General features: G+C 33.4%; 7 non-coding genes across 7 annotated transcripts in view; all 7 read left to right on the forward strand.

Moving 5' to 3' along the window:
- Window positions 1–170, forward strand: part of LOC145847528 (U2 spliceosomal RNA) — a 196-nt gene extending 26 nt beyond the window's left edge. The window contains exon 1 of the small nuclear RNA XR_014371354.1: window positions 1–170. This exon is cut by the window's left edge and continues 26 nt beyond it. This is a non-coding gene — a small nuclear RNA (U2 spliceosomal RNA).
- Window positions 171–251: 81 nt separating this feature from the next.
- Window positions 252–366, forward strand: LOC145847533 (U5 spliceosomal RNA). Its single transcript, XR_014371357.1, has one exon. It is a non-coding gene; the product is annotated as a U5 spliceosomal RNA (small nuclear RNA).
- Window positions 367–2,084: 1,718 nt separating this feature from the next.
- Window positions 2,085–2,203, forward strand: LOC145847542 (5S ribosomal RNA). The gene has a single exon (XR_014371366.1). It is a non-coding gene; the product is annotated as a 5S ribosomal RNA (ribosomal RNA).
- Window positions 2,204–5,058: 2,855 nt separating this feature from the next.
- Window positions 5,059–5,177, forward strand: LOC145847524 (5S ribosomal RNA). The gene has a single exon (XR_014371350.1). It is a non-coding gene; the product is annotated as a 5S ribosomal RNA (ribosomal RNA).
- Window positions 5,178–9,022: 3,845 nt separating this feature from the next.
- On the forward strand, window positions 9,023–10,830 carry LOC145847536 (small subunit ribosomal RNA). Its single transcript, XR_014371360.1, has one exon. It is a non-coding gene; the product is annotated as a small subunit ribosomal RNA (ribosomal RNA).
- A 182-nt stretch (window positions 10,831–11,012) lies between these two features.
- On the forward strand, window positions 11,013–11,165 carry LOC145847526 (5.8S ribosomal RNA). Its single transcript, XR_014371352.1, has one exon. It is a non-coding gene; the product is annotated as a 5.8S ribosomal RNA (ribosomal RNA).
- Window positions 11,166–11,387: 222 nt separating this feature from the next.
- Window positions 11,388–12,500, forward strand: part of LOC145847541 (large subunit ribosomal RNA) — a 3,621-nt gene continuing 2,508 nt past the window's right edge. Inside the window, exon 1 of the ribosomal RNA XR_014371365.1 lies at window positions 11,388–12,500. This exon is cut by the window's right edge and continues 2,508 nt beyond it. This is a non-coding gene — a ribosomal RNA (large subunit ribosomal RNA).

The following is a 12,500-nucleotide window of genomic DNA, read 5'->3' on the forward strand; positions in this document are numbered from 1 at the left end:
ATCAAGTGTAGTATCTGTTCTTCGAAGTTTGATCGCTTCGAGAAGGACCACGCGTCCTTCCCATGATCAAACGACTTTTTGTCAACCGACGTGCAGTTCAGACAATTTATTGTCCTGCTCGTCAAGAGTCGGTCCGGTATTGCAGTACCTCCGGAATCGGCTCGCCTCCCCTCTGGGGGAGTTTGTATACATTTATTCACAACCTGTAGCATGGTAAAGCCCATAGAAAAAGCCTTGGCAACCGTTGCTAATCACTCTGGCTTCAGTTCAGTACACGAATGAATCTTTCGCCTTTTACTAAAGATTTCCGTGGACAGGAGCAATTTCAATGAGTCTTAACAGACTTTTTTTCGGCTGTCGACAGTCTTCTGACATCGGCAGCTTGCATACTATTTATCATACAAAAACATGGCTCAAGAAGAATTATTTTCCGGTTTTTCTTAGCTTCCAATTATGTGACAAAGAAAATTTCATAAAGAATTTTCGTAGGTTTTTTCACAGAATATGTTATTTTCATTTTAGTTGATGTTTTTATTTCATGTTTTATTTTCTAATGTACTTATTGGGTGCTGAAAGAGCCATAAAAACCTCATAATCGAACAATTTACTAAAAAATTATTAATATTGAAAGATTTAAATTTCGAAATAACCTACCTACGGTTAATCTACACGCGTTTAGAAGCCGTAAAAAAATATTTTCGACTTTGTAATGGACCAAACAAAAAATATAGAAAAAATTATCGAAAAAAAAAATCTTTTAAAACTTACCTTACGTTAGTCCTTATGCGTTGCGAAGCTCAAAAAAAATATTTTCGACATTATAATAGAACAAACAAAGAAAATAGAAAAATTTTCCAAAAAAATAAAAAGTCGAAATTCGAAAAAAGAAGAAAAGTGGTCCTTTTCTAGGAGTTTTTTATTCCCAAAAAATGGGTTGATGTCCCCGTAACCCCTAAAAAAAGGGGGTCGAAATAACATTTTTTCATCATGCTTCAAATGGGCTGAAAAATTTTTTACGGGGTCTCTGGACCAAACAAAAACGATCTGTCGAGTCAGAATTCCGAAAATCGAAAATTCCCGAAATTTCTGTACTTAAAAGGCGGGGCGCCCACTATCGACAAAAGTGTGCCAAAACCCACAAACGTTGTGTTACGCGCGCTAAGATAAACACAAGCCTGATTGCTGAAAATGTATTCTATTTGAATAAGGTAAGTATCAACATCAAGGAAGCAATTCCTTTATTATAAACTCATACTCTGATATGCGCTAATATTGCTCGTGAATTGTTATTTAGTTTAAAAATATAATTTATATTACTTTTATTTTATTTTAATTCTATATAATAACTATTTTATATTTTTATTAAAAATTTTCTTGTTCAGTTTCTAAGCAACCACAGTTACGTTTATATGTTTAATTCTATTGTATTCTATATTTATCGATAATTTAATAAATGTTTTAAAAGACTATTCTGGTTTTCCACGCTCTCTTCAAAAATGTGAGTTCTTTTAATTCTTCCACTTAATTATTCATTTTAAAGTAAAACAACTAGTTATACATATTATTATATTATAATGTATGTGTATTAGATACTATTATTTTATAACATAAACATAGATGAGTTATTAAATTAAACGTCAAATATTTTATTACCTAAAATTAAGTTAATCGTAAAATCTGATGTAGTATGAGATATTCTTTAGAAACTAACTATAAATATTCTTGAAGTAAAACAAAACCATCTATAAATAGAACAATGAGAAATAGTAAAACAAACTAAACACAACATGTTTATTTTAACATTGTTTTTTATTTAGTTTAATCACTTAATAAACTTTACTTCTAATCATAGTATTTAATATAGAATATAGTTAACAATCTTTTAAACAAAGTCTTAAATAAAGTTACAGGGAGTAATTGTAATTAAAACACCAAAAAAAAAGGTTTTAATAAAAAAAATACTTACATCAAGTTAAAATTTTATAAGGATTAATTTTAAAATATCAAATTGATTGTAAATCAAGTGCAAATAGGTTTTTTAAACAAACCGAAGGGTTTATAAAGGCTTGTAAACGCTTTCAAACGCCTACGACCATACCACACTGAGCACACCCCATCTCGTCCGATCTGGGAAGTTAAGCAGTGTCGGGCGTGGTTAGTACTTAGATGGGTGACCGCTTGGGAATACCACGTGCCGTAGGCTTTTGCTTTTTGAATTCATCTTTTTTGTACTATTTTTCTTTCTGACCTATTTATACTTATTACTCGTTTATTTACATTTCTTTAACGCTTAAAAGAAAAGTAAATTCTAGTTATTAGCAAATAAAAACGTAAGCCAATCAGATAACGTTATTTGCTGTTTAAACCAATTAGAGCGCTAAAAAAGTGGTTTGACCAGTTTGAGATATCGAAAAAATAATGGCACCATCTTGTAGAGTACAATTTTCTGAGTTAAAATTAATACAATTAGTCTTTTATACTAAAACTTAAAAGTTTTTTTGTCCAAAAACAAATAAAAGCGTGGCTACTTGAAAAATCAAACGAAAATAAATTTTGCACTTTTGTATTGTGAGTCATAATAAGTTATTTACTGTTACCAACAGATACTAGCAAAAGCTTTTTAAAGTTTTGTATTAACTTAATGTATTTGTAATTACTTTTACTTAATAGAAACTATTGAATTACGTTTACTTAGTTTACTTTTGTATGTGTATTAAATATATAGCAATTTTGCTTGAACTTAAATAAAGATTATTAAACTATTAAAAGAAAACTATCAAAGTTTACTAACTCAAAAGCTAAATCTTAGTTATATTGTTATAAACATTTATGTTGTAATTTACTAATAACTAAATGAGTTTATTTCAAACAAAAAGAATTAAATAATGTTATGTTATGTCAAGCCTACTATATGAGGTATATAGGTATATAAGGTATACAAGCTTATGTTTGAAAGTTATAATAATTAAAATAAAAATAAATATTTAGTTGGTAAAATTTGTATTTAATATGCTTTGAAATTAGAGTTAGTATAGATGTTTTTTTTTAAATATAATAAATATAAGTATTTAGTTACTAATAATAAACTAAAATACCAATTTTGTAGTTATTACAAAAAAAAAAACTTATCTTACTTAAAGTTCACTGTAATTGAAACATTATACAAAAGCTTTATAATTATAAGCTTTGAATAATTCTATTTGAATAAATAATAGATTCATAACTATATTCATGTTTGCATATTTAAATTATAAAAAGTTAGTGTTTTGTGTATTGACTTTATGATTATTTTATTTTAGTAACTGTTAGTTTTATACTTTAATAAAAGAAATATGGTTAACAAGTAAGTTAAAAATGAAAGAAGCATAAAAAAACACACTAATTAACTGCTTATTCAATAGTTTGATTATTTAATTATTTTTCTGTTATATAGTTTAATCGTATTGTATAAAAAATACAGAGGTTTAAAGTAAGTTTGAATAAAAATAAAACAAAACATATAATATAAGCATTAGTTAAAATACATAGTTTTTTTTTCTAAAAAAATTTAATTCTTTAATAATAAGTAGTAATTTAAATAAAAAATAATACAAGTAAAGTTATACAATATATATACTATAGTTTGTCAAACTAGGCAAACACTACTAGGCAAAAAACAAACTAGGCAAAAAACCTACAAAGTAGGCCACCACTACAATCCTATGTTCCAACTGGAAATTCAATGAGATCGTTACTGTACTTGTGATGAACGTTGATAATCCCCAAGATTGTAAGTCGAAGGCCTTACCCAACCTAACCAGCGCACTGGTTTTCTTACAACTGAATTAATCAACATTTATTATTGAATATAATCATTATTGATAGATAGAGGAATGTTGACAATCAACAACAGATTGTAGGTCAAAGGCATTACTCGACCCAAGTACCCACAACCTAGATTGAACAACATTTATTAGATAGATTTGTTTAATGATAGATAGAGGAATATTGTCAATCCACAACAGATTGTAAGTCAAAGGCATTACTCGACCCAAGTACCCACAACCTAGATTGAACAACATTTGTTAGATAGATTAGTTAGATAGATAAATAGTACAGTATAATCTCAAAGAATTTGAAGCCCGAACATTGAACGATAGTGGTGTTTCGTGACGACTAGCGGGATTCGATCTTACAACCTTCTGCTTATGAGTCAGCTGATAAGACCACTGACCCACCGCGCCACGACAAAGATAAAGAAATATTTTGCTATATAAATAGGTTGATTTTTATAATTTTGTTATACAGTGTCAATTACAGTGAACTTCAAGTAAGATATACAACAGTATATATATTTCCGAGTCTGACTTTGAGTACTTTTTATATATTATTAACAAGATTTTTTAGGAGTAATATCTGTTTAGTTCTTTAATATATCTTTAAAATAATAATATTTTTTAAGGTGTTTAAAACTTTTAGAAGCTGTATGTAATGTCTTTTAGTTTAATAGTTCTTTTAAATTAGTAAAAAAAATAAACATGGTTGAGTTATCAAATTAAACAAAATAGAACGTCAAGTATTTAATTACTAAAATTAATTTAATTAAAAAAAAATCTCAGGTAATCTAAAATGTCAGGAATTATTTAAAAATAAATATAAATTTAAAACTTATTATATTGAAAAGATTGATGAATAATACTCTTGAATGTATGCAATGTTTGTATTTGTAATGCAATAACATAAATGGATAGATCAATGACAAATTGTAAACATATTGTATTATTTTATTTTACGATTTTATTTTATTTATTTAATAATTCAATAAACTTTACTTCTACTTTTCCTGGTCTTAGGTAATTTATAGATAACAATTATTTAAACAAACACTTTTGTACAGTTACAATACAGTTTTAGTACAGTTTGGGAGTAACTGTTGATTAAAAAAACAAAAAAAAAGTTAATTCAGGTTAAAATTTTATAAGGAATAATTTTAAAATATCAAATTGATTGTAAATCAAGTGCAAATAGGTTTTTTAAATAAACCGAAGGGTTTATAAAGGCTTGTAAACGCCTTCAAACGCCTACGACCATACCACACTGAGTACACCCCATCTCGTCCGATCTGGGAAGTTAAGCAGTGTCGGGCGTGGTTAGTACTTAGATGGGTGACCGCTTGGGAATACCACGTGCCGTAGGCCTTTGCTTTTTGAATTCATCTTTTTTGTACTATTTTTCTTTCTGACCTATTTATACTTATTACTCGTTTATTTACATTTCTTTAACGCTTAAAAGAAAAGAAAATTCTAGTTATTAGCAAACAAAAACCTTAGCCAATCAGATAACGTTATTTGCTGTTTGCTTATTTGCTGTTTAAACCAATTAGAGCGCTAAAAAAGTGGTTTGACCAGTTTGAGATATCGAAAAAATAATGGCACCATCTTGTAGAGTACAATTTTCTGAGTTAAAATTAATACAACTAGTCTTTTATACTAAAACTTTAAAGTCTTTTTGTCCAAAAACAAATAAAAGCGTGGCTACTTGAAAAATCAAACGAAAATAAATTTTGCACTTTTGTATTGTGAGTCATAATAAGTTATTTACTGTTACCAACAGATACTAGCAAAAGCTTTTTAAAGTTTTGTATTAACTTAATGTATTTGTACTTAGTTTAAATTAATAGAGTTTATTTGGTTTACTTTATTATGTGTATTGAATGTGCTAGTATCTAAAAATAAATACAACTAAAACAAAACAAACAAGGAGAGTACTTGAATAGAACCAACACAATTTACAGACCAGTTGTGTACTAAATTTAAAGAAATTCTGAATAGTGAATATGCAATTATTATTATAAGTTCAAAGTTCACTTTAATTTAAATTAATGTATTTTGTAAATTGGTTTTATTTAATACGATAGTAGTGAATTACTTTATTTAATTTACTTTAGTATGTGTTGTATAACTTTATTTAAACCAGAAGCAAAACGGGATTATACTTTCAATAAACTACACAATTTACAGACCAGTTGTGTACTAAATAAAAAGCTATTGTGAATGGTGAATATGCAATTATTATTATAAGTTTATAAGTTCACAGTTTACAAAAGCTTTAGAATTTAGTTACTATTTTGTTCATATTTGCATATCTAATTTATGAAAAGTTAGTGTTATGTGTATTGGCTTTTTAATTTCTTTATTTGTAGAACTGTTAGTTTTATATTCTAAAGAAACATTTTTAAATAAATATGTTTAACAAGTAACTTAAAAATGGAAGAAATATATTGTATATATTGAACTATTTATATTTATTCTAGCTATTTGCTTAGTGTATTTATTAATGTGATTATTTTATTTTGTTGTTTGTCTTATAGTTTAATCGTATTGTGTTGAAATATATATATAACAAATACAGAGGTTTAAAGTAAGTTTAAATGAAAATAAAATAAGACATATAGTTGAAATATAAGTTTAAAAAAATAGTTTTTTTTTTTTTTTTTTTCTTTGTTTGTTTGATTGTTTGTTTATTATATAATCGCGACGTGTCATTTTATTACTTTTAAGCATACTAAATATAATAATAGGTATAGTTATAGGAAAAATTCAATTAGTTTCTAATGTAATAAAAAAGTTTATTTCCACAAATAAATAAATACCTGAAAAATCAAATGAAAAATAAATTTCGCACTCCTGTATTGTGAGTCATAATAGGTTATTTACTGTTACCAACAGATACTAGCGAAGGCTTTTTAAAGTTCTATGTTAATTCAATGTATTTGTACTTAGTTTTATTAAAATGACAGTATTGATGGTTACGTTTATTAAGTATGTTTATTTAACGTTATGTAACTCAAGTAAAACCAGAAGCAAATAAGGAGACTACTTTCAATAAACTACACAATTTACATACCAATTGTATACTAAACTTAAAGCTATTCTATTTTATTCTTGATAGTTATTTTAAAGTTATTAAATTATACAAATGTATTTTGTAAAGTAGTTTTATAAAGTTACTATAGTTTATTTAACTTACTATAGTATGTGTTATATAATTTTAATTAAACCAGAAGCAAAAAGGGAGACTACTTTAAATAAACTACACCATTTATTGTTATATATAACTCTAATAAAACCAGAAGCAAAAAGGGAGACTACTTTAAATGAACTACACAAATTAAAAATATATTATTATTTATAAATCAATCGTGTTGTGTTTCAAAATACATTTTTCAAATAATGTTTTACAAGTATTTATCAGTTATTTAGTTTTCTTTTTATAGTTTAGCCGTATTGTTTTATTTATTTGTTATTATTTTTATTTAATTGTTTGCTTATTATATTTATCGCCATGTGCTTAAAAAATAAAACAACTATAAAGGTTAAAAAAGTAAGTTTAAATAAAAATAAAATGAAACATACAAAATAAGCTTATGATTTTTTATTATTATTATTATTATTATTATTATTTTTATTTTATTGTTTGTTTATTATATCTATCGCCATGTGCTTAAAAAATAAAACAACTATAAAGGTTAAAAAAGTAAGTTTAAATAAAAATAAAATGAAACATACAAAATAAGCTTATGATTTTTTATTATTATTATTATTATTATTATTATTTTTATTTCATTGTTTGTTTATTATATCTATCGCGATGTGCTTAAAAAATAAAACAACTATAAAGGTTTAAAAAGTAAGTTTAAATAAAGATAAAATGAAACATATAAAATAAGCTTATGTTTGATTTTTTTATTTTACTTTTATTAAATTGTTTGCTTATTATATTTATCGCGATGTGCTTAAAAGAATAGAACAAATACAAAGGTTTAAATTGTAAGTTTTAAATAAAATAAAATGAAACATACAAAATAAGCTTATGATTTTTTATTATTATTATTATTATTATTATTATTATTTTTATTTCATTGTTTGTTTATTATATCTATCGCGATGTGCTTAAAAAATAAAACAACTATAAAGGTTTAAAAAGTAAGTTTAAATAAAGATAAAATGTAACATATAAAATAAGCTTATGTTTGATTTTTTTATTTTATTTTCATTTAATTGTTTGTTTATTATATTTATCGCAATCTGCTTAAAAAAATAAAACGAGTATTAAGGTTTGAAAAGTAAGTTTAAATAAAAATAAAATAAAAATATAAAATAAGCTTATGTTTTTTTTTTTTTTTTTTTTATTATTATTATTTTTATTCAATTTTTTGTTTATTATATTTATCGCAATGTGCTTAAAACGATAAAACAAATATAAAGATTTAAAAAGTACGCTTAAATAAAAAATAATACAAATAAAGTTTATTTATAATAAATATATATATATTTAAAACATTAAAAAAAGTAGTTTATACATATTTTTTTTTATTTATTTCTTTTAAACATATTAAATAAAGTATAAAAAAGTATTAAAACATTTAAACGTAGCATAAATAAGCTTAAAACATTAAAATAATCGAAAAGAAACAAAGAAATTGAAAAAAATCGGAAAAAATCGGCAAAAAAAGTTCAACAGCAACATTTGAGCATCATACACGTATGCATTACTTTACACTAGTGAGAGAGACGTGTTTGTGCGTTCGGTCGACTTGACGAGAAAGCGGGCTTAAAGCATTACTGTTTAGCACCCGAGGCGCGGCTATTGCAGCGGCGGCGAACGTGCTATGTAAACGCATTGGAGCAGCGTATGAAAAACTACAAGCGTCCAGCGGCGGTAGGCTTATAGCTTTGCGAAGTCGTCGAGACGAGTAGCCGACGCAGGCAGGCACGGCTCGAGGCGGGTAACTGCAGCAGACAGATGGCGTGTTGCTGCTGACGAGTTAACCGGCAGAAGGCAAACGGTTGGTCGGGAGAAAGAACAGTCAGTTGTATAGCTGCATGCTGCAGTCGACGCGGGCTGGCGCTTTAAACAGCAAAAGGCCGGCGCCGACTTTCAGTAACGTTCGCAAGGCTTTTAAGCCGAGTGATAGAAAAGGTCTGTATTTATACAGTAAAAACGCTCAGTCGAGCAACGGGTTTAAACGCCCTCGGATAGTTATCTGGTTGATCCTGCCAGTAGTCATATGCTTGTCTCAAAGATTAAGCCATGCAAGTGTAAGTACGAGCTCACGTACAGTGAAACTGCGAATGGCTCATTAAATCAGTTATGGTTCATTTGATTGTACGCTTTTACATGGATAACTGTGGCAATTCTAGAGCTAATACATGCGTAAAGCGCCGAACTGACGTGAGGCGCGCATTTATCAGACCAAAACTAACCGGCTTTCGGGTCGTTACAATGGTGACTCTGGATAAGCTTGCGGATCGCACGGCCTAGTGCTGGCGACATCTCATTAAAGCAACTGCCCTATCAACTATCGTCGGTACGGTATCGGCCTACCGAGGTTGTAACGGGTGACGGAGAATCAGGGTTCGATTCCGGAGAGGGAGCCTGAGAAACGGCTACCACATCCAAGGAAGGCAGCAGGCGCGCAAATTACCCATTCCCGGCTCGGGGAGGTAGTGACGAAAAATAACAATGCAGACCTCGTACGAGGTCCTGCAATTGGAATGAGTACACTTTAAACTTTTTAACGAGTATCCATTGGAGGGCAAGTCTGGTGCCAGCAGCCGCGGTAATTCCAGCTCCAAAAGTGTATATTTAAGTTGTTGCGGTTGAAAAGCTCGTAGTTGGATATAGGGACGGCGAGGTTGGTCGGTCGAAAGGCTAGCACTGGCCTTGTTGTTCTTGTTGGTCGGTGCCTTCGCGGTGCTCTTAACTGAGTGTTGCGGTGGTCCGGCAAGTTTACCTTGAAAAAATTAGAGTGTTCAAAGCAGGCTTTACGCTTGTATAATGTTGCATGGAATAATGGAATAGGACCTCGGTTCTATTTTGTTGGTTTTCGGAGCACGAGGTAATGATTAATAGGAACGGACGGGGGCATCCGTACTGTGCCGTTAGAGGTGAAATTCTTGGATCGGCGCAAGACGAACGACTGCGAAAGCATTTGCCAAGAATGTTTTCTTTAATCAAGAGCGAAAGTCAGAGGTTCGAAGACGATCAGATACCGTCCTAGTTCTGACCTTAAACGATGCCGACTAGCGATCGGGCAGTGTCGAACTTAAGAACTGTCCGGCAGCTTCCGGGAAACCAAAGTCTTTGGGTTCCGGGGGAAGTATGGTTGCAAAGCTGAAACTTAAAGGAATTGACGGAAGGGCACCACCAGGAGTGGAGCCTGCGGCTTAATTTGACTCAACACGGGAAATCTCACCCGGCCCGGACACAGCGAGGATTGACAGATTGAGAGCTCTTTCTTGATTCTGTGGGTGGTGGTGCATGGCCGTTCTTAGTTGGTGGAGCGATTTGTCTGGTTAATTCCGATAACGAACGAGACTCTTACTTGCTAAATAGCTGCTCGACCCATTGGGTCGGAGACAACTTCTTAGAGGGACTAGTGGCGTTTAGCCACACGAGATTGAGCAATAACAGGTCTGTGATGCCCTTAGATGTTCGGGGCCGCACGCGCGCTACACTGACCGGATCATCGTGTGTTCCCTAGGCCGAAAGGTCCGGGTAATCCGTTGAACCCCGGTCGTGCTAGGGATAGGGACTTGCAATTGTTTCCCTTGAACGAGGAATTCCCAGTAAGCGCGAGTCATTAGCTTGCGTTGATTACGTCCCTGCCCTTTGTACACACCGCCCGTCGCTACTACCGATTGAATGGTTTAGTGAGGTCCTCCGATTGAGCCTGGTACGTGCGGCAACGCACTCGCCGGTGTTCGAAAAGACGATCGAACTTGATCATTTAGAGGAAGTAAAAGTCGTAACAAGGTTTCCGTAGGTGAACCTGCGGAAGGATCATTAACGAATCGAAATTTGATTTCAAGCGACGTCTCTTCTTCGAAGGGACCGAGCCCTGTAACTGTTATAGTTCGGTCGCGTTGCTTTCTGACAGCGGGAGTAATAATTCAGCACGCAAGTGCTGGCGCGGCCGCTTCTTTTTGAACACGATTTTTTGGTTGCATTGAGATTGATTAACACGAGAGATCTCTTAGCGGTGGATCACTCGGCTCGAGCGTCGATGAAGGACGGAGCTAGCTCCGAGAAGTAATGTGAATTGCAGGACACATTGAGCATCGATATTCTGAACGCGTATTGCGGCCTCGGGTAATCCTGGGGCCACGTCCGTCTCAGGGTCTTTAACACACCGATCCTTTCATTAGTTTGAAAGTGCCTGCGACTCGTTTCTTAATTAAGGAGCGTGTCGTCAAAGACAGCTGGTCTGGCGATTTCACAGCTGAAGCGTGAGCAGCCTGCTGGCCTCGGGTGAGGTAGCAACGACGGTAGGTGCTCGAGAATAAGTTAAGTGACTTCAAAAGGCCGACGTACAAAGCGCATGTACTTTTGTAGTACATCACTTTTGACCTGAGATCGGGCGGGACGACCCGCTGAACTTAAGCATATCACTAAGCGGAGGAAAAGAAACTAACAAGGATTCCCCTAGTAACGGCGAGTGAAGCGGGATAAGCCCAGCGCTAAATCCGAGCCTTTTTGGAGGGCGAGGAAATGTAGCGTATGGAATTCAGCATGCGGCGAACCAACGACTGCCCACGTTCTTCTGATCGAGGCCTTTTCCCAGAGCGGGTGTTAGGCCCTTGGCGGCGGTCGTAATTCGTCCTAGCGGTTTTCCCGGAGTCGGGTTGTTTGGAAATGCAGCCCTAAGCGGGTGGTAAACTCCATCTAAGGCTAAATACTGGCTCGAGACCGATAGCGAACAAGTACCGTGAGGGAAAGTTGAAAAGCACTTTGAAGAGAGAGTTAAAGAGTACGTGAAACCGCTTGGAGGCAAACGGAGGCGCCCATCGAGTCGCCGGACGTTTTCAGGCGCTGCGAGAGCTGTCCTACTGTTTGAGTGATCTTCGGAGACTCTTACGGTTGCGCTGGCGTCGCGGCGCTGCACTAGCGTTCGGCGAGGGCCGCGACCGGTTGCTGGGCTGACTTTGGTCGTTCGCAAGGTAGCTCTTCTTCGGAAGAGTGTTATAGGCGTTCGATTAGCTTCGGCTCGGCGACCGAGGAGAGATTCCGCGTCGGTCTTCGGACAGGCTGCGTGTTGATCGCTGGAATACGGCTTTGGAAACTGCTCGCAGTCTCTAGAGTTTGTACAAGGCCTTCTTCGCGTTAGCGCTCAGACGCCAGGGGTCTGCGGCTTAAGCTGGCCACGTCTCCGACCCGTCTTGAAACACGGACCAAGGAGTCTAACACGCGCGCGAGGTGTTGGGCAGTACGAAACCCGAAAGCACAGTGAAGGCAAACGAGGCGAGATCCTTTCATTAGGCGCATCGCCGGCCGATCCCATAGGCCGCGTCCTAGGGGTCGAGCAAGAGCGTGCTTGTTGGGACCCGAAAGATGGTGAACTATGCCTGAACAGGCTGAAGCCAGAGGAAACTCTGGTGGAGGGCCGTAGCGGTTCTGACGTGCAAATCGATCGTCGAATTTGGGCATAGGGGCGAAAGACTAATCGAACCATCTAGTAG

Source organism: Thalia democratica, unplaced genomic scaffold, assembly GCF_965202585.1.
Source record: "Thalia democratica unplaced genomic scaffold, ktThaDemo2.hap1.1 HAP1_SCAFFOLD_972, whole genome shotgun sequence".
Lineage (NCBI taxonomy): Eukaryota > Metazoa > Chordata > Thaliacea > Salpida > Salpidae > Thalia > Thalia democratica.